The sequence below is a fragment of the Gossypium raimondii genome, chromosome 1 (assembly GCF_025698545.1).
Source record: "Gossypium raimondii isolate GPD5lz chromosome 1, ASM2569854v1, whole genome shotgun sequence".
NCBI lineage: Eukaryota > Viridiplantae > Streptophyta > Magnoliopsida > Malvales > Malvaceae > Gossypium > Gossypium raimondii.
This window is the reverse complement of record NC_068565.1, coordinates 48099543-48119293: the sequence shown is the minus strand read 5'-3', so window position 1 is coordinate 48119293 and position 19751 is coordinate 48099543. Positions and strand designations below refer to the sequence as shown.

Below are 19751 nucleotides of genomic sequence, written 5' to 3'. Positions count from 1 at the left end.
ACCCGCTCTGATTGTCCATCCGTTTGTGGATGAAAAGCCGTACTAAAATTGAGTCGAGTTCCCAAAAGATTATGTAGTTGCCTCCAAAATCTCGAAGTAAATCGCAGATCCCGATCTGAGATTATTAATGTAGGAATGCCATGCAATCTTATAATTTCCCAGATATAAACCTCGGCAAGCTTCGGTAATGACCAATCAATTTTGTCTGCTATGAAATGAACTGACTTTGTAAGCCGATCAACAATTACCCAGATAGTATTCTTTTTGCTTGCTGATAACGGTAGTCCTGTAACGAAATCCATGGTGACACAATCCTATTTCCACTCAGGAATACTAATAGGCTGAAATAGATCTTTCGGTACCTGATGCTCTGCTTTTACTCGCTGACATGTCAGACATTTACCAACATGTTCGACTATATCTTTCTTCATTCCTGGCCACCAATACAGTTCTCGTAGATCACGATACATCTTCGTTCCACTAGGGTGTAAAGCAAAAGTAGTATCATGTGCTTCTCGGAGAATCAGCTCTTTAATCTCAGTAGTAGCTGGAATACAAATCCGATTCTGAAACCTTAAACAATCATGCTTGTCAATGCTAAAATTTTTCACTGTACCATGTTGTACCATTTCTCTTTTTTTCATTATCTTCTCATCTCTCATCTGAGTTGCTCTAATTTGATCAAACATCACTGGTTTAGCTTTTAATTCAGCTAACAAACTTCCATCATCATTGATACTAAGCCGAGCAAACATTGCCCATAATTCAACCGCTGCTTTTCTGCTCAATGCATCTGCTACCACATTTGCCTTTCCTGGGTGATAATCTATAATACAATCATAATATTTCAGAAGTTTTATTCATCGTCTCTGTCTTAGATTCAACTCCTTTTGCAACAAAAGATATTTAATACTTTTATGATTAGTGTAAATATAACATTTCTCACCATACAGGTAATGTCTCCAAATCTTCAGTGCAAAGATTACAGCAGCTAACTCCAAATCGTGTGTCGGGTAGTTGCGTTCATGTAGCTTCAACTATCGAGATACATAAGCTATTACTTTTTCGTCTTGCATTAATGCACAGCCCAAAACATTCAGAGAAGCATCACTGTACACTATGAAATCTTTCCCCGATTTTGGTAAAGTTAGAATTGGTGCCTCTGTCAACATTTGTTTCGATGTCTCAAAACTCCTCTGGCACTGTTCATCCCACACAAAAAAAAACATTCTTTTGTAGTAACTTACTCATCAGCAAAGCTATCTTCGAAAATCCATTTACAAATCTTCTATAATATCTAGCCAAACCAAGAAAACTGCATACCTCAGATACATTCTTCAGTGTTTTCCACTAAATAATTACTTCAATCTTCTTCGGATCAACTCTGATTCCATCTGCAGATACCACATGTCCTAGAAATACAACCTTTGATAACCAGAATTCACATTTACTAAGCTTTTCATACGACTGTTTCTCCCGTAATATCTGTAGCACTATTCTAAGATGTTGTTTATGTTCTGCCTCTGTCTTTGAATAGACCAGTATATCATCTATGAAGACTACCACGAACTGATCTAAATACGACTAGAAGATACGATTCATGAGATCCATGAAAGCAGCTAGAGCATTAGTTAATCCAAATGACATTACCAAGAATTCGTAATGACCATACCTCGTATGGAAAGCTGTATTCGGTATGTCACATTCCTTTACTTTTAACTGATAGTACCTAGACGTCAAATCAATCTTTGAAAATACCGAAGCTCCTTTTAGTTGGTCAAATAAATCGTCAATCCGAGGTAATAGATATTTATTCTTGATTGTTACCTTGTTCAATTGTCGATAATCAATACATAGCCGCATTGACCCGTCTTTCTTCTTAACAAACAATACCGGACCTCTCCAAGGTGAAATACTCAGTCTAATAAACCCATGATCTAGTAAATCCTGTAACTGCACCTTCAACTCTTTCAATTCAGTGGGCGACATTCGGTACGGAGGTATAGGGATTTGTGCTGTACTCGGATACACTTCTATAGCAAATTCAACCTCTCTGTCAAGTGGTAAGCCCTACAGTTCTTTAGGAGATACATCTGGAAACTCACATATAGTCCTAATCTGACTACACTAACTTCCGACTGAATCAGAATTAATAACATATGCCAGATATGTTGTACAACCCTGATGAAGCAACTTATTAACTTTAATTGCTTATATGATTCGAGTTAACCCATAGGTACGGATTCCATTTACCTCAACACTATCACCATCTTTAGTCTGAACACTGAATTTTTTTAATAACAGTCCAAAATTACCCCATTTTCAGTTAACCAGTCCATACCCAGTATAACATCAAAATCCCCAAAAGGCATTATTAATAAATCCACCAGAAAAGTTTTATCATAAATTGTTAGTGGGCACTTCGAGCACACTTGATTAACTAATATTGTTTGCCCCAATGGACTTGATACTTCTATTGAGACTTTAGACATTTCTATTTTTAATTTCCCCGACTCTACTAATTTTGAATTAATATATGAGTGTGAAGATCCAGGATCAATCAAAGCATAAACAGGCTCAGAATACAGTAAAAATATACCTGTCACCACATCGTGAGCATTACCTTCTTCTTGGGTTCTGACTACATAAGCTCTAGCTGCAGCTCTGGCTTCAGATTGTTATGTAGCTATATCACTGCCTCTACCAGCTCCTCCTCTCCTCAAAATAGAACCTCATCAAAACAGAACCTCCTCTGGACATTCCTCTACCTCTGACAGTCAATACCGATCTCTAAGATGTGGCAGCTGTACTACTCTGAGTTTTCGAACAATCTTTAACAAAGTGTTCAGTAGAGCCATAGCGGAAACATCCTCTGATTTTCTTCCAACATTCACCAAAATGGCTTTTCGTACAATAATCGCATTCAGGATTTTCACTTTCTCGGGGTGGAGCTTTTACACTACCGGTGGAAACAGTAATATGTTTTCCTCTACTTCTGTCACTTCTATCAGGCCGAAAGCTTGATCTCCAACCATTTCTTGATTCTCTAGATCTCTTCAGTAATGGATTAGAACTGGTAATTCCCATACGTTTCCCAGCTGATTTACCCATTTCTGACTTTTTATCCAGGCCCAATACTTATTCTATCATTTTTGCTCGCTCAACCAAATCAACAAGTTCAGTAATTCTGAGACTTCCCAATTGAATCTTGATTTCATCTCGCAGTCCTCGTAGAAATCGTTTACAACTATCAGCCTCAGTTGGAACATATTCTGAAGTATACCTACTCAGTCTAGAGAACTCTCGCTCATAATCCAGTACTGACATATTACCATGTTTCAGCGCTAAAAACTCTTGCTTTTTCTCTTCAATGTACATTTCCCCAATATGCTTCTTCTGAAATTCTTTTTGAAACAAGTCCCAGGTTACCTGATCATCCGACAAATGCCTAATCACAGATTCCCACCAGAGATACGCTTCTCCTTGTAACAGTGATACAACACATATCAGATTCTCTCGGGGAGTGCAATCTAATTGTTGCAAAACTCTTTTTGTTAATTGCGTCCAATTTTCAGTAGCGGGCGGATCAGTTCCTCTTAATCCCAAAAACTCCGTGGCACCATATTTTTGTAGCTCTTTAATTGGCGCCCGTCTAACAATTGGTACTGGTGTAGTAGCAGGTACAGTTCCCGCTACACGCTGTAATGCATCGGCTATAGTTTTTAACAGTTGAGAGTCATCTCTTTCTCTCCCTACGTTAGGAGGTTGATTATCTAACGGATTCAGACTAGGTGTAGCAGATTCAGTTTCTTCAAATTCTCAACTTCCAGTATACATTTCTTGTTCAACTTCATACATTCTTTCGTCTAACATTTTATTTATAAAAAAAATCAAATAAATATATTAGCATCCAAAAACCAGACTCAATTTCGACTTAAATGTGGCATTTACTTTTAAACTCATTTACGAGCTTGATTTAGTCCGAGAATCGGCTAAACCTTGGCTCTGATACCAATAATTGTAACACCCCCTAACCCCAAACCGACACCAGAACAGGGTTACGAGGCATTACCGAACCTATCAGACAACTTAGGAATAATTCATAATTAAAATAACATTCATAGTATAATTTAATAATTAAATCCCTATAATGGACTCTCGAAGCCCAAAACATGTATTAAAAGTAGAACAAAACTTGTTTGAGTATTCCAAAAAAATTTTAGTAAATATTTGTTTTAAATTTCGACAGTATTTCTACTTATTTTTACATAAAGCCCCCTGCAAACAAAACCGTATCCATTTCCAAACATAACCAATTCAACCAATTCAATATAATATCAATTTAAATTTATCAATGTACTAATTAAATTGAAACGGATAAACGTCTTTCATTATAATTCTTAGACTTGTATTACTAGCATTTTTAACCATTTATATTCAAAAATAATAACCTTTATATACATCCTATGTACATGCCACATTACCAAAAGAAAATGTGCATCACCAAAAGTTTGTTGAAGTCGGGTCTGGCTTTGGATGCTGGTTCAGTACTTGACTTCTATAACCAGCGCAAGGAAACAACCGTACGCTAAGTATGCATATACTCAGTGGTATCACTATAATTCAATTTATATTTAAATACATTAAATCACATACACATACTTTTACATTACAATTATCATCATTTAATGAACAATTTAATCTTTTATATTATCATTTGATTATCTATATGCCATTCTTATTTCTTTATTTCAATTCTCACCTTTCGCATATGTTATATCATTCAAATTTAGTTTTATCAGTAAATTTATTTCATTTGCCCCTATTAACTTGACTCGGACTCGGCGGATACACGGATTCCAACCAACACACCAAGATTACACATTGTACCTTAACGGTTACATTACCTAAACAAGAATCGAGAATTAGTAGTAGTAATAGTAATAGATATGAGAAATGATTCAACATACGTTGTTGAATCAGAATCAGAATCATGATAACGATTCGACACACAAAGTGTCGAATCGATAAGATAACGATGGCCGGCATATAAATGCCCGATCGATGGTCGGCAAAACCCGTACTCTTCTATATCCTTTGGCATGCCAACTATATCCGACTAGCCCGACTAGTTAATAGGGTATTTAATTCACTTTTCAATACAATTTCCATCTTAGTTCAATATCAATTATAATTCCTTATTTCAATCAGTTTCACATTATTGCAGTAATTCATTACTTCAGTAATTTCACAGTTCAATGCAGTACACATAACAATATTCAGTAACTTCACAATTCAATTCAGTACTCAAAAATAATATTCAGTATTCCATAATGCAATTCAGTATCATTCTCACTTTCAATACCCAATCATAAATTTTCATTTTACTAAACACTTACCTTAAAATACTTACCACACATAATTAGTAAATTAAACACATAATAATGATAAAGTTTGAATTGTAGTGATACAAAACAGAATTCTCTTTGGATTTAATCCTCAACGATCTTTTCTTTTCCTTTTCGGGCTGATGCTTCAGGCTCGTTATTAGCTACGAATAATTAAAATAATTTCACAATCATTAGCACAACACAATTTAATTGCTAAAATTTTTATCTAGCTTTTACTTTAATTCCAATTTGAATCCTAACTAAACCTATATATTTTCTTTCTCAATTCATATAATTTTGCTACTCAATTTCTTGTAAAACTCACATTTAACTATCTAATTTTTATCATATTTTCATAATTTCGAATTTATTTCAATTTAATCCCTAAAACTCAAAACTTATAGCTTAGTTTACAATTCAATCCTTTATTAAATTCCAATCAAAATTTCTATCAAATAAACCCTCAATTCCATCATTTTTCCGACATAAACCCTACTCAGAAATCTATTAAGTTTCAAAATTTCAAGTTAAATCCAAGATTATTTCACTCTAGGATTCCAAAAACATCAAATTTATAAGAAAAGGACTTGATTAAACTTACCAATTAAATTTCAAGCTTTAAAACTCTAATTTCCCTTTCTTCTTTCTTTCCTGCTCTGTTTCGAAGTGGCCTCTATTACTTTTAACTTTGTTTCTTTTGTTTTATGTTTTCTTTTCCTTTTTTTATTCGTTTACTTTATTTTATATTTAAGTTAATTAATAATTATAAAATATCTATTTTAATAATAAATATAATTAATACATTTGTACTATATCATAACCTTACATTTGTCTTAATTTAATTAATTTATCAAATAAATAAAATCTTTTAATATATTAATTTAATTAATAAATTTCTTTTACTTAAAATTTAAGAAAATATACAATTATATTACAAATGTACAAATACATATATTACACATGTATTTTATCATATCCATACAATTGGCATATTTTGATTTATTTAATAATATAATATCATTATAATTTAATTATCATTAATTATATAATTAAAACAAATAAAATCTTAGATTTTATTCCTTTATACCGCCTCAACTATGCTAAATGGCTTAATTGCCATTTTAGTCCTTTTATTTTCTTTTAATCTATAATTCGACTTTCACTCTTAATTCAATTTGATCCTTTTTCCTAATTAATTTAAATTAAACTAACTTCACTAAAAAAAATCTAATTAAACACACTATCAGACTCATAATTTTTAATTACTTCTAATAATTATTTACTAACTCGGTTTACTAAGACGGAGGCCTGATAACACATTGTTCTGGTGGCCACGGATTTTGGGTCGTTACAAACGAGATTCTATAGTTTGAGATATATTAATTTTCGTGAAACAAGGTTGGAGTGGATTCGTGTAACACCCTTTAACCGTATTCGATGCCGGAATAGAGTACGAGGTATTACCAGAACACATACACTTTTAACCATATTAAACCGAGTTGTAAAATTTCATCTAAACTAAAACTTTCAAATTGTTATTCTTGATTCGCTAATTAGGGTTTACGTGGCCCAATATACTCACAATCTTTCACTTCCTCGTCGTATGAATTTATAAATTTCCACTTACTTGTTGAATTCGTCATGAGTACTTGAATTGATCCGTATCATTAAATATTCTCATGTCGTCACATTTTCCTATTTAACTATTGTAATATATCAATTACTCAATATCTCATAAGCTAAGTGTCACATATACATTATCCATTCATCTCCCATACAACTATCAATATTAGCCACAAAGATAGTACACATTTTCTCTATTTGATGTTAAACCAAAACATGTTACTTCATTACCAACTAACCTTACTAAATATACACCTTATACTAGCCCAAGTGTTTAACCATTTACCCATGACATAAATATATTTTATCTATTATTGCAGAATATAGATGTGCTACCTAAATCATAATTCACCTCACATAGTAACCGAGTTAATTTTTATCATTTGTCAAATAAATTACAAAACAAGTTATATAACAAAATATAGATACATTTTAAACCTCACCAATAAACAAATTCTCATGGCATTAAATAATCATCACGCATCAAAGGCAAACGTACTTGACATTTCCATCACATAAACCAAATTAATCAGTGCAACCTCAATGGTATAATCATCCTGAACGGTATGCCGTCTCTACAACTTAAGTTGGTTGTTTTACTCTTTTAGCCCTTTCTTATTTAATTGTTAAGCTATTTAATCACTTTAGCAAGTTTTGCGTCTTTTCAATTTACTCCTTTTTAATTAATTGACTGCCAAAACGTTAAAATTTTCTGACGAAACTTTAACACTACCATATTGACACTCCGTAAATATTTATAAAAATATTTATGTCTCGATTTATAACATCGAGGTCTCGATACCTCTTTTCCTCAATTTTTTGACTTAATAAATTTTTATAAAACACAAATTACTAATTCAAAAATCTCATAAAAATCATATTTGACTCATAATTATTAAATAATAAAATTAAAGAGCTTATTTTCTGAATTTGGTGGTCTCGTACCACTGTTTTCAACATTTCTAAAAATTGGGCTATTACAATTCTCCCCCTTAAGAATTTTGTCCTCGAAAATTTCACCAGTAAAGAGGTTCGAATATTTTTCACTAACTGATAGTATCACCAATTTTCAAAGTTGTGACAATAACTTGTCACTTCTAAATCATGTATCCGGTAATTCTTTTCATACGATTTTTTAATTGTTTATAAGTATAGATTATTACTTTGTCTTACTGTATCAAAATACAGTTTACCTATTCAATGATATATCTTTGTAAATCACAACTTTCTTACGCGATTCAGACTAAACCGGAACTGATGCTTCGATCCACAGAACTTCCATCTGGTTAGAATTTTGCTAACATTTATCAAACCATTCAAATCTTACATCTTTCTGTAATAACTATATCACCAGTATAGCTATCAATTATCACCACTGAAGCCTTAATTTTCTAAAATTATTACCAACATACTGATTGATACCATAGTACTATAATAGAGTTTGCATTTCAATCGTATAAATAGAACAATACCTCAATATTAATGGTATTTCCAATTAGAAAAGAAAAACTGAAAATAGTTCCAGTAACAACCAGTGCAGTAATATAATTTCTACAATCCGAGATTCATATTACTGAACTCCCATAATAGAGTCAGGGTTTATAGCAGTAAATATAATTACCTTTGACCCATGAATATTTTTCACGAATAAATCATATTTGTAATTCGGAGCTTCAACCCGTAATAGTAGAAAACAGCATGACATGAATATTTTCATCAAGTCTTCTCTCAAGCATAATTGATTAGAATACCATAGAAAAATAGAACAGTACCACTCATAGTTTAACAATACTTTCAACAATTTCTTCTAATATCATAATCAGACAACCTTTCTATGTAATAAGAATCACATCCGAAATGAACATTTACATATATATCGAAAATAGCGAGAACATGTAAAATACCTAGAAGAAATTGTCATATAATATCCAATTATAACTACGCTTTTAGATATATATATTTTTACGATTTCATCACTATTCCACTGACTACTAAAGTCATCAATAATATCACATTATTTAGTTCACTAAAGGATCTAATTCAGAAGAAATTTTCAGTAATTCGTTTTGTAGATACCATACCTAAATAAATCGATTACTCATGAATAACTTCTTCTTAACAGTCACATTGTGTATTCTGAAAAACCTTTAAAAAATTTATCTGATATCTCAGTCATAATCATCTTTATTTACTAATCCATTCTCAGCTCTAACTGCATTATTAATTATTTGGCCACTGAACTCTTCAATTCCACACTTGTAAACTTAATCAATATAAATCTGGTAAATTTCACTGTATAAATCTATACTTATGAGGGGGTAGAGGTCATAAAGCCGAAAAATTTAACTTTCATATATATATATATACACACATAACATGACTTTTATCGTCAATACATTCATTACAAACATTCATTTCATACCTTTATAAATCTTTACTCATCATAGGCAACTCCCCTTTCTCTATCAAATACTCAAATATCACTTTCATCACTATCGGAACTAGCTCGGTTGGAAGCATTTTGTCTATTAGTAAAACATTTCTTATCAAGATTACTCTTTTAAATATATAAATGTATATTTTCATTCTTATCTATAAGGATTACTCTTTTAAACCTCCATACGAAACTAAATAACATTTACTTATTCACAAATTTAAATTATTTTATTACAAATACATGCTTATCTATTCACAACTTTGTAACTTATTTTCCTTTATAATCATTCATCGTTAGATCTTAAAATCTTTTCTGGATCCTCCATCTTTTCACTATCTATTTTTCTTGTAAACTTTTTTTTCTATCAACATTAACATCACTTTATCTCTTCTTATTTTCCGAATAGTACGTTCTCTTGTTACTATCCACTTATACTTTTCTTTTCTTTTTTTTTTAAATTCAATATTTCAAACATGAATCAGAGATAATCCTTTACCTTGTTACGAAAATTGTTTTCTTTTTTTAGCAGAGGCCTAGTAGACGAAACAAAACACTTAGGATATACGGGCCTGATATAGAGGTGCATTATTATGCACTATTAAAGAGAGAGCACTAAAGTGCTATACAGAGAGCACAAATGTGCTAAACGGAGAGCACTAATGCGCTAGTGATCAGAGAGCGTGCTAGTAATCAGAGAGCACTGACGTGCTAAATATCAGAGAACATAGATGTGCTAAACAGAGAGCACTGACGTGATAAATATCAGAGAGCACATATGTGCTAAACAGAGAGCACTGACGTGCTAATAATCAGAGAGCACTGATGTGCTAATAATCAGAGAGCACGCTAAACTCCCTTAATATCCTAATAGTTCTAATCTCGTCTACTTGGGAAAATTATTTCATGCATGCATATCACTTTTACACTTTTCGCACAATTTACATGCTTTACAATTTAATTCTTGTATCAATAATTGGTGCATTTATATCTTCTCTATCTTTAACACATGTAATATATTTAAAAATTCACTATTCATTCATAATTCCTTAATAATCCTTATCATATACTTTATATATTACTTTTGTAGATTTTATAATTTAGTTATCAGCACAATAGTTCGTGTAGCACTATAATTTACTTTTAATAATACATATAACATAATATTCATCATTGACATGTATTACAAAACATTTATTCATACCTTTATGAGTTCCAATTCATTATAATAAACTTTCTACTCATATACTTGAATATTGCTTTCAATATTATTAGAATTAGCTTAATTGAAAAGCATCTCTATCTATAAGTAAAATAAATCTCATCAAGGTCGGGAGATATCACACTATCACGGGTTATATAGTGGCATTTGGTTTTATACTTCACATATACTACGTTCGGTCCGAGAACTGACTAAACCTTAGCTCTAATACCACTAAATGTAACACCCCTTACCCGTATTCGATGCCAAAATAGAGTACGAGGTATTACCAGAACACATACACTTTTAACTATATTAAACCGAGTTGTAAAATTTCATCTAAACTAAAACTTTCAAATTGTTATTCTTGATTCTCTAATTAGGGTTTACGTGGCCCAATATACTCACAATCTTTCACTTCCTCGTCGTATGAATTTATAAATTTCCACTTACTTGTTGAATTCGTCACGAGTACTTGAATTGATCCGTATCATTAAATATTCTCATGTCGTCACATTTTCCTATTTAACTATTGTAATATATCAATTATTCAATATCTCATAAGCTAAGTGTCACATATACATTATCCATTCATCTCCCATACAACTATCAATATTAGCAAAAAAGATAGTACAAATTTTCTCTATTCGATGTTAAACCAAAACATGTTACTTCATTACCAACTAACCTTACTAAATATACACCTTATACTAGCCCAAGTGTTTAACCATTTACCCATGACATAAATATATTTTATCTATTATTGCGAATATAGATGTGCTACCTAAATCATAATTCACCTCACATAGTAACCGAAAGTTAATTTTATCATTTTTCAAATAAATTACAAAACAAGCTATATAACAAAATATAGATACATTTTAAACCTCACCAATAAATAAATTCTCATGGCATTAAATAATCATCACGCATCAAAGGCAAACATACTTGACATTTCCATCACATAAATCGAATTAATCAATGCAACCTCAATGGTATAATCATCCTTTTAACTTACTTAACCAAGCCAAATTATACCATCATCTCACACATAGAATGACCCACCTATCAAACTTCTCAATTATGTCACTTAATAGACCAAATATTCCAAACCTTTATCATCATGATCAATCCACAACCAAAATACATCCATATATCAAAATTACCACACACACACACACACATATATATATATACCACGACTAAATTTCTTAAACATTTGATCAATTGCTTTTTAATATCGCAATAATTCTTTCAATACCAATACGTATTTACCATTCAATTTACCATTAACCGATTATAATCGGGCATAAAACCATTTATACACAATTCATTCATATATTTTATTGTCCCCCCTCCTCTCCATTCCACATCCTTAATGTATATAACACGCTTAATAACATTATACATAATTTCATTACTCACTTATACGTAAATTTAAAGCTGCCCATCTGAGTCAGAGTCACAAAATTATTTCATTCCGGAGCTACAGAGCTCCAAACTAAAATATGTTAATTTTCCCTGAAACTAGATTCATATATCTTTTTACCATAAAAATTTCAGAATTTTTGACTTAGCCAATAAATACAGTTTATTCTTTAAAGTTTCCCCTCTTGCACAACTCGACAGTTCTGACCTCTCTTCACTAAAAATTGATTAACTCATTGTACAGAATTCAGACGGTATTCCCATTTATTTTTCATGACAATAAACTCGTTCAGGATTCTAAAAATATAAATTTTAAGCTGTAATTAATTTTTTACAATTTTTAATGATTTTCCAAAGTTAGAACAGGGGATTCCGAAATTATTCTGTCTCTGTCTCACAAAATTTATTATATCTCATGATTTACAATTCCATTGCTTACACCGTTTCTTCTATGAGAAACTAGACTCCATAATATTTAATTTTATATTTTACTCATCTCCTAATTTGATTCCCACGATTTTTGGTGACTTTTCAATGTTGGAACACTGCTGCTGCCCAAAACTGTTTTAGTGCAATATATTGATTACCATTTTGACTCTAAACTTTTAACACATGACAATTTCATCCCTAGGCTCGGAAAATGAAATTCTTGCAATTTAATCATTGGTCCAAGCCTAATAATTCTCATACATATCAATAACAGCCTATGGATTCCATGAAATTTTAGAATTTTTCCACAATTTCAATACTTTTCAACTTAATCCCTAAAACATGTTTTCATCCAAAATTCTTTAATAAAACACCTTTAAACATCCATTAACATATCAATTTCATCATCAAATAACAAAAATCATATGAAATTATCAATGTTATTTTCCTAAACTTTCAACAAAATGAGAAACTAGTAGAATACTAAGTTGGACCTAATTGTAAAAGTCTAAAAATATAAAAATTTCAAGGAAAAAGTAAGAATTACACTTACTTGAAGCTAAAATAAGGAAGACCAGCTCAAACCCTCTTCCATGGCTGTTTTCCACAGAAATTTCAAGAAGAAATGGTCTTGAAATCCTTAAAATAAATTTTGGCCACATTGTTATTCTAATTTTGTCCTTAAATACATAAAAATCTTTGATTTTTTTAATGGTATGCTGTCTCTGCCACTTAAGTTGGTCCTTTTACTCTTTTAGTCCTTTCTTATTTAATTGTTAAGCTATTTAATCACTTTAGCAAGTTTTGCATCTTTTCAATTTAGTCCTTTTTAATTAATTGACTGCTAAAACGTTAAAATTTTTTGACGAAACTTTAACACTACCATATTGACACTCCGTAAATATTTATAAAAATATTTACGGCTTAATTTATAACATCGAGGTCTCGATACGTCTTTTCCTCAATTTAAAAATTATATTTGACTCATAATTATTAAATAATAAAATTTACGAGCTTATTTTCTAAATTTGGTGGTCTCGTACCACTGTTTTCAACATTTCTAAAAATCGGGCTATTACAATTCGGGTTCCCCTGTTCTGACTTTGGAAAATCATAAAAAAATTGTAAAAATATGATTATGGGTTTAAATTTATATGTTTAAATTCTTAATGAGTCTTATTTCAAGAGAAACAAATGGAAACATCATCCAAACCTCGTATTAAGAGATAATTAATTTTTAGTAAAGAAAGGTCGAAGGTGTCAAGCAACAGAACAAAGACAAATTTGAAGAATTTACTGTACTGATTGGCTAAATTATAAATTCTAAAATTTTTATGGTAAAAATATATTTGAGTCTAGTTTGAAAAACATCAAGCGGATCTTAATTTAGAATTTTGTAGCTCAAGATATAAATAATTTAGTGACTATGACTCAAGTGGACAACTTTGATATGAACACATAAGTAAATAGTGGAATTATAGACAATGTTGCATATAAGCATGTTATATACTGAAAGCTAAAGATTCTAATAAATATATACATAAAGGATGTGGAATGGAGAGGAGGAGGAGGAAAATATATGAATATATTTATATAGTAGATGAATTTGAAATGTTTGAAATGGTTGTAAATGATGGAATGACTAATACGTGTGAATATGTTTAAACAATTGATAAAATAATTGTTAATTGATGTGATATTGAATTCTTGTTAAAATTTTATGAAGATGTGATATTGAATTCTTGTTCAAATTTTATGAAGAATTAAATTGATTGGCACAATTTAGAAATAAATATGGAATATACATAAAGTGGGTAAACTACTTTGAAAGTGCAAGTCCTCCAATGGTCTTATTTGTAAAACTTTAATATTTGTGTTATTTTTATAAACTTTGTTATCTTTGATTAAATATCATGTTTTTATGAGGACTTGAGATTAGAAATATATGTAAGTGAATGATATGTAAAATGAAGTGGCGGTTATGACATCTGAATACGGTTTAGGTAATGATATAAAAAATAAATAAATAAAAATAAAGCATGAAACTTGTAGGTAAATAGAGACGACGTGGAAACCCCAACGTCACGATGACAATTCAGAATTTTTTATGAACTTTACAGTTTGGCCTTTGATCAATTGTTGATGTTTTAATGAGCTCCATTAACTCATTATTAATTCTATCATAAATTCAATTATTACTAAAATGAGTGAATGATCTACATTAATTAAATAATATGATACATTGATCTGAAATTTTTAGTAGTTGTTTCAGTAACGAATGTGACATCCTGATACCTTGAATCGGTGACAGGGTCGGGTATGGGGGTGTTACAATACCCACCTCTAGGTATTGCGATATCCCTATTGTATAGAGACAAAAAAATGACATCAAGGGTAACCTTTGTCCACCCGAAGCATCAATCAAATAAAAGACGGAGAATGGCATTTTGGGTATCATTTTGGGGTCAGAATGACTTCTTTAAAAAGCCAAAAGTTGGCTGAAAAAAAGGAGGTCGTAGTTTAGGTTAGAAAGCTTCTTCGTTTTAGGGTTTTAGTTTATGTTTCTTCCTGGTTTTACTTAGTTCGATAGTTATTATAGCTTAGCTTTATTTACATGTTAAAGAATTTAAACCTAGTCGTAAGCATTCTTTCATCTTTGAGTTAATTCTATTTCAGTTTTCTTTATTTTTAGCTGTTAAAAATCCCATCTGTATTATTCTTGTTTCTTTATCTTTGTGTTAGTTGGTTTTCGTTTAAGTTTATTAAGTTAAAAATCAAAACTTTCATCTTTTGGTTCAAGTTTATGTTCATGGCTTCCATAATTGTTTCTTTCATGTTTGTTAGCTTTAATATGGTAATAGGTAACTAACCTTAGGTGGTTGGTTGATGGGAATGTTGTTTGGTTAGTTTTTGGGTTCAAGGACTAAATCGCAAAATTGGACTAAATCGAATAAACTTTAAAACCTCGAATTGATGCCCCTGAGGGAAAATCAAGATATGTGAGATTGAGAGTAGATCTTATTGGGCACCAATTCTTTAGTCTCGGGTTAGTTGTGGCATCGGGAGATAAACTAGACTAATTTGTCTAAGTTGGTAAAGTGGAGATCGAGAGGTAAAATGGAGTCAATTTAGGAGTGTTAACGATTTAGATCCCTTATTCAAGGGTTAATCAACAATATGGAAATCAACCAGCCATTGTTTGTTATCGTATTTGTTATTTTTATATTTTTCTTTATTTACAATTCAGTCCTTTTCTATTTTAGGTAATTAATTAGTTTAATTAAGCTTTAAATTATGTTTTGACGTAATATAGAAATTAGTGAGTAGCTAGCTAGAATCTTTTCTTGCATGCTTCTTAAATAGAAAACATTAAATCACTGACTTCTTTGGGTTCGACCCCTTGGAACACTTCGGTGTTCCATAAGACATTACAAATATTACAACTGACACTGTACGCTTCAGTTAAAAACCGCTCTTCGAAAATAGTTTTCCAAAATCTTTAGTTTTATCGTGCACACGTTCGGGCGGTCAATACCCATTCTTGGTATCACGATATCACTAGAGTTGGCTTCAATTTCCTTCACTTCAACAGTGTTAAGGGTATCATGACCTCTATGTAACATAGGCCACACAACTGTATCGCTAGACCATACAACTAACTATGACCACGTGCACCAAAATACCTAAACTTTTATAGACCACACGGCCGCGCCATAAGCCCGTATATGACACACAATCGTGTGTTAGACAATGTGTATTCCTAGTTATTTAACCACGAAACACTTTTGCCACGGGCTACCATTTAAGCATGAAAAATATTTGCCACAAGCTACTATTTAAGCCACATTTCAACCTATTCAAAAGCCACATTTCTAAGTTATGCAACTTTTACATTTTATTTAATTTAGTCCCTAAAACCGAGACTATCATAACTTTCACATTTAGCCCTCTAAGTTTATGTCACAAGAGCCCCTATAGGACTTCCTATTTTAAAATTATAACACAAATTTCACAATTTATACATTTTAGTCCCTATTGCACAAAATCAATAATTGACTTTACAATTTAGTCCTTTTTCACTTTTAACCTAAAAATTATCAAATTGGTCCCTAAAACTTTAACAATTCCACTAAAGTAACATCCTAAAATTTTAACAATAACAAAAAATAAAATATGGTTCAGCTAGCTTAAGGTACCGTAATTCTGAAAATATAAAAATTACAAGAAAAGAACTAAATTGCACTAACCAAATTGAAGTATGAATGGTTGGGTCCATATATGTGCGTGGAGCTCTTCCCCCGTTAAATGGTTCGGTCTTTGGAACGAAAGAAATGAAATTGTTTTCTTTCCACAAAGTTAACTTGTTTTTTATTATTTTATGATTTATTTAATTAATAAATTTTTATTACATTTTTCCTTAATATACAATCCAATATGGTCCACTAATATTAAACCATTGGTTTAATTACTTTATAAGTCCCCTTTATTAAGTACTAATTAAAAACCCTTAGCAATTCACACTTTGATTACTTACGTGATTTAGTCCTTTGATAAGCTGTAAAAGTAACATATTTTTAATCTCATTCTTAATGCGTTTATGGATGATTAATCATGTAAATTAGTGAATTTGATGCTCCTAATCCTTTAAATCCATGTTTATATACTTAGGAGAGCATTTGGGAGCGAAATAAGCAAAAAACGAGCCAAAATTAGCCAAATAGAGCTGTTTCCAAGATCCACACGGCCTGGGCATTTCCACATGGGCTGGCGACACGCCTATGTGCCAACCCGTGTCAATATCGCACCTTGCTTTTAAAATACGCGAAAAAACCCAGTTTTTAGGTTTTCTAAGCATTCTAAAGTCTATAAACACCAATTAGAACAAGACCTAAGGGGACACACAGAGAAGATCGAAGAAAAGACTCGAAGAACGCCATTGGAATCAACTTGGAAGCAGATCTCCTTCAAGATCGAAGATCTCTATTTAATTTCCTTCGAAGTTTTATTGAGTTTCTTTATGTCTTGTTGTTATCCTAACTTACCTAACTTTGAGATGTTTCTATTCAGGATTATGAAGTAAATTCCCTAGATACCTAGGGAAGATAAAACCTTTGATGAATCTTATTATTTGATTTCTAATTTATGCGATAAATATTTGATTCTTGTTCTCAATTATGTATACTTATTTCTTATTTTAATATTTCTGAGATATTAATTCAAGTTTAATGTGCTTATTTTAGTGGAGTAAAAGTCCCTTTTTAAGAGTTGATCTAGTATAGTTAGTGGAGTTGCATGCAATCCTAGAAATAGGACGATATAAATCTACCATATTAGAGTCAAATCTAATAGGGGAATCCATAGATCGAGTTGCATGCGAGATTTCAATTAATCAACCTAGAGTTAGTTGTTCTTACTCTCGAAAGAGATATTAACATAGTTTAGTTATTTTTACGGATCAAGACACAAGTGAATAAATCGTTTAATTCAGATTCATAATAATAGGTGAAGTCTAGGTGGATTCTTTCCAGAGTATTTTGTATCTCATTGGTTATCTTCAATTATTTTCCTATTTCATTCTTTGTTGCGTTCTTAGTTTGATTAGTTTAGTAATTTTAGATTAAAAACAATCACTCCAATTTTTCGGCTAAAAAATAGAAAAACAATAATTACTAGTATTTTTAGTCCTCGTGGATACGATATTCCCTACTCACCATAACTGTACTATTGTTCGATAGGTGCACTTGCCTTAGTCGTATTTATAGTTAGTTTAGTGACCACTAAGTTTTTGGCACCGTTGCCGAAGACTAAAATATTAGGAACACTGGATTTTTATTAATTTAGTCATTTATTTTTATTACATTTTATTTTTGTTTTCTAATTTTTGTTTTATTTTCTTCTGATAGGTTCCTTAGTTTATGACTAGAAGAAACCCGTCGGGACCATTATTATTTGATAGTGAGATTGAATGTACAACTCGCAGAAATCGTAGAGAAGCAAGGCAGAGTCGACAGAGTATAGTAGACGAGCAAGAGGACGTTATTATTATTACTGAGGAGATGGATGATAATCAGAATAATGAGCTACCTCCTGCGGTTACTGCAAATCTTGCAAATTCGAATCCTGCTTCTCGTACTATTTATGATTATGCCAAGCCCACTCTAACTAGGGCTAAATCGAGTATTGTGAGACCCACCATTGCCGCGAATAATTTCGAACTAAAGCCAAACACTATTTAGATGGTACAACAATTTGTTCAGTTCGATGGTTTGCAAGACGAATTTGACTAATTTTCTAGAAGTCTGTGATGCTTTTAAAATAAATGGCATTTCTGACGACGACATTCGCCTATGGTTGTTCCTTTTCTCGTTGCGGAACAAAGCTAAACAGTGGTTGAATTCTTTACGGCGAGGTTCTATCACTACTTGGGATCAAATGACCTAGAAATTCCTACTAAAGTACTTTCCACCGGCTAAGACGACCAAGTTGAGGAATGATATCACTTCCTTCGTTCAAATCAACTTAGAAACCCTATATGATACATGGGAGAGGTATAAGGACTTATTAAGACGGTGCCATCACCATGGGTTACCTTTGTGGCTACAGGTTCAAACCTTCTACAACAGTTTGAATCCCTCAACTAGACAGTTAATCGATACAGTAGCCGGTGGTACTCTGAACAATAAAACACCTGAAGTGGTGTATGAGTTTATAGAGGAGATGGCTCTAAATAATTATTAGTGGCAAGTCATGAGGACAAAGCCAATGAAAGTAGCCAGTATTTTTAACTGAGATGCTGTCACCATGCTATCGAATTAGATAGAACTTTTAAATAAGAAAATTGATGGCTTATGTGTTTCTACGCAGATACATCCGGTGATGCAGTGTGATACGAGTGGAAGAGGAATGAACAATCCAGAATATTTACCCTACGACCCTAGCATAGAGAACTAACAAATCAACTATATGGGTAATAATTCTAGGCCTCAAAATAATCCTTACAATAACACCTATAAAACAAGTTGGAGGAACCATCCCAAATTCTCTTGGGGTGGTCAAGGAAATCAAAGAGCACAACCCTCTCTAGGCTTCCAACAACAACCTTACCAGCAAGAGATGAAGCCGAACCTTGAGGAGATGTTAAGGACGTTTATATCGATGTCAGAAACCCATTTTCAAAACATTGAAGCGGTGCTAAAAAATCATCAAACATCGATTCAAGGACTCGAGAATAAAATTGGTCAACTTG

General features: G+C 31.7%; 1 non-coding gene across 1 annotated transcript; it reads right to left on the bottom strand.

Moving 5' to 3' along the window:
* Nucleotides 1-18985: 18985 nt before the first annotated feature.
* Nucleotides 18986-19092, bottom strand: LOC128032791 (small nucleolar RNA R71). Its single transcript, XR_008189116.1, has one exon. It is a non-coding gene; the product is annotated as a small nucleolar RNA R71 (small nucleolar RNA).
* Nucleotides 19093-19751: the final 659 nt, after the last annotated feature.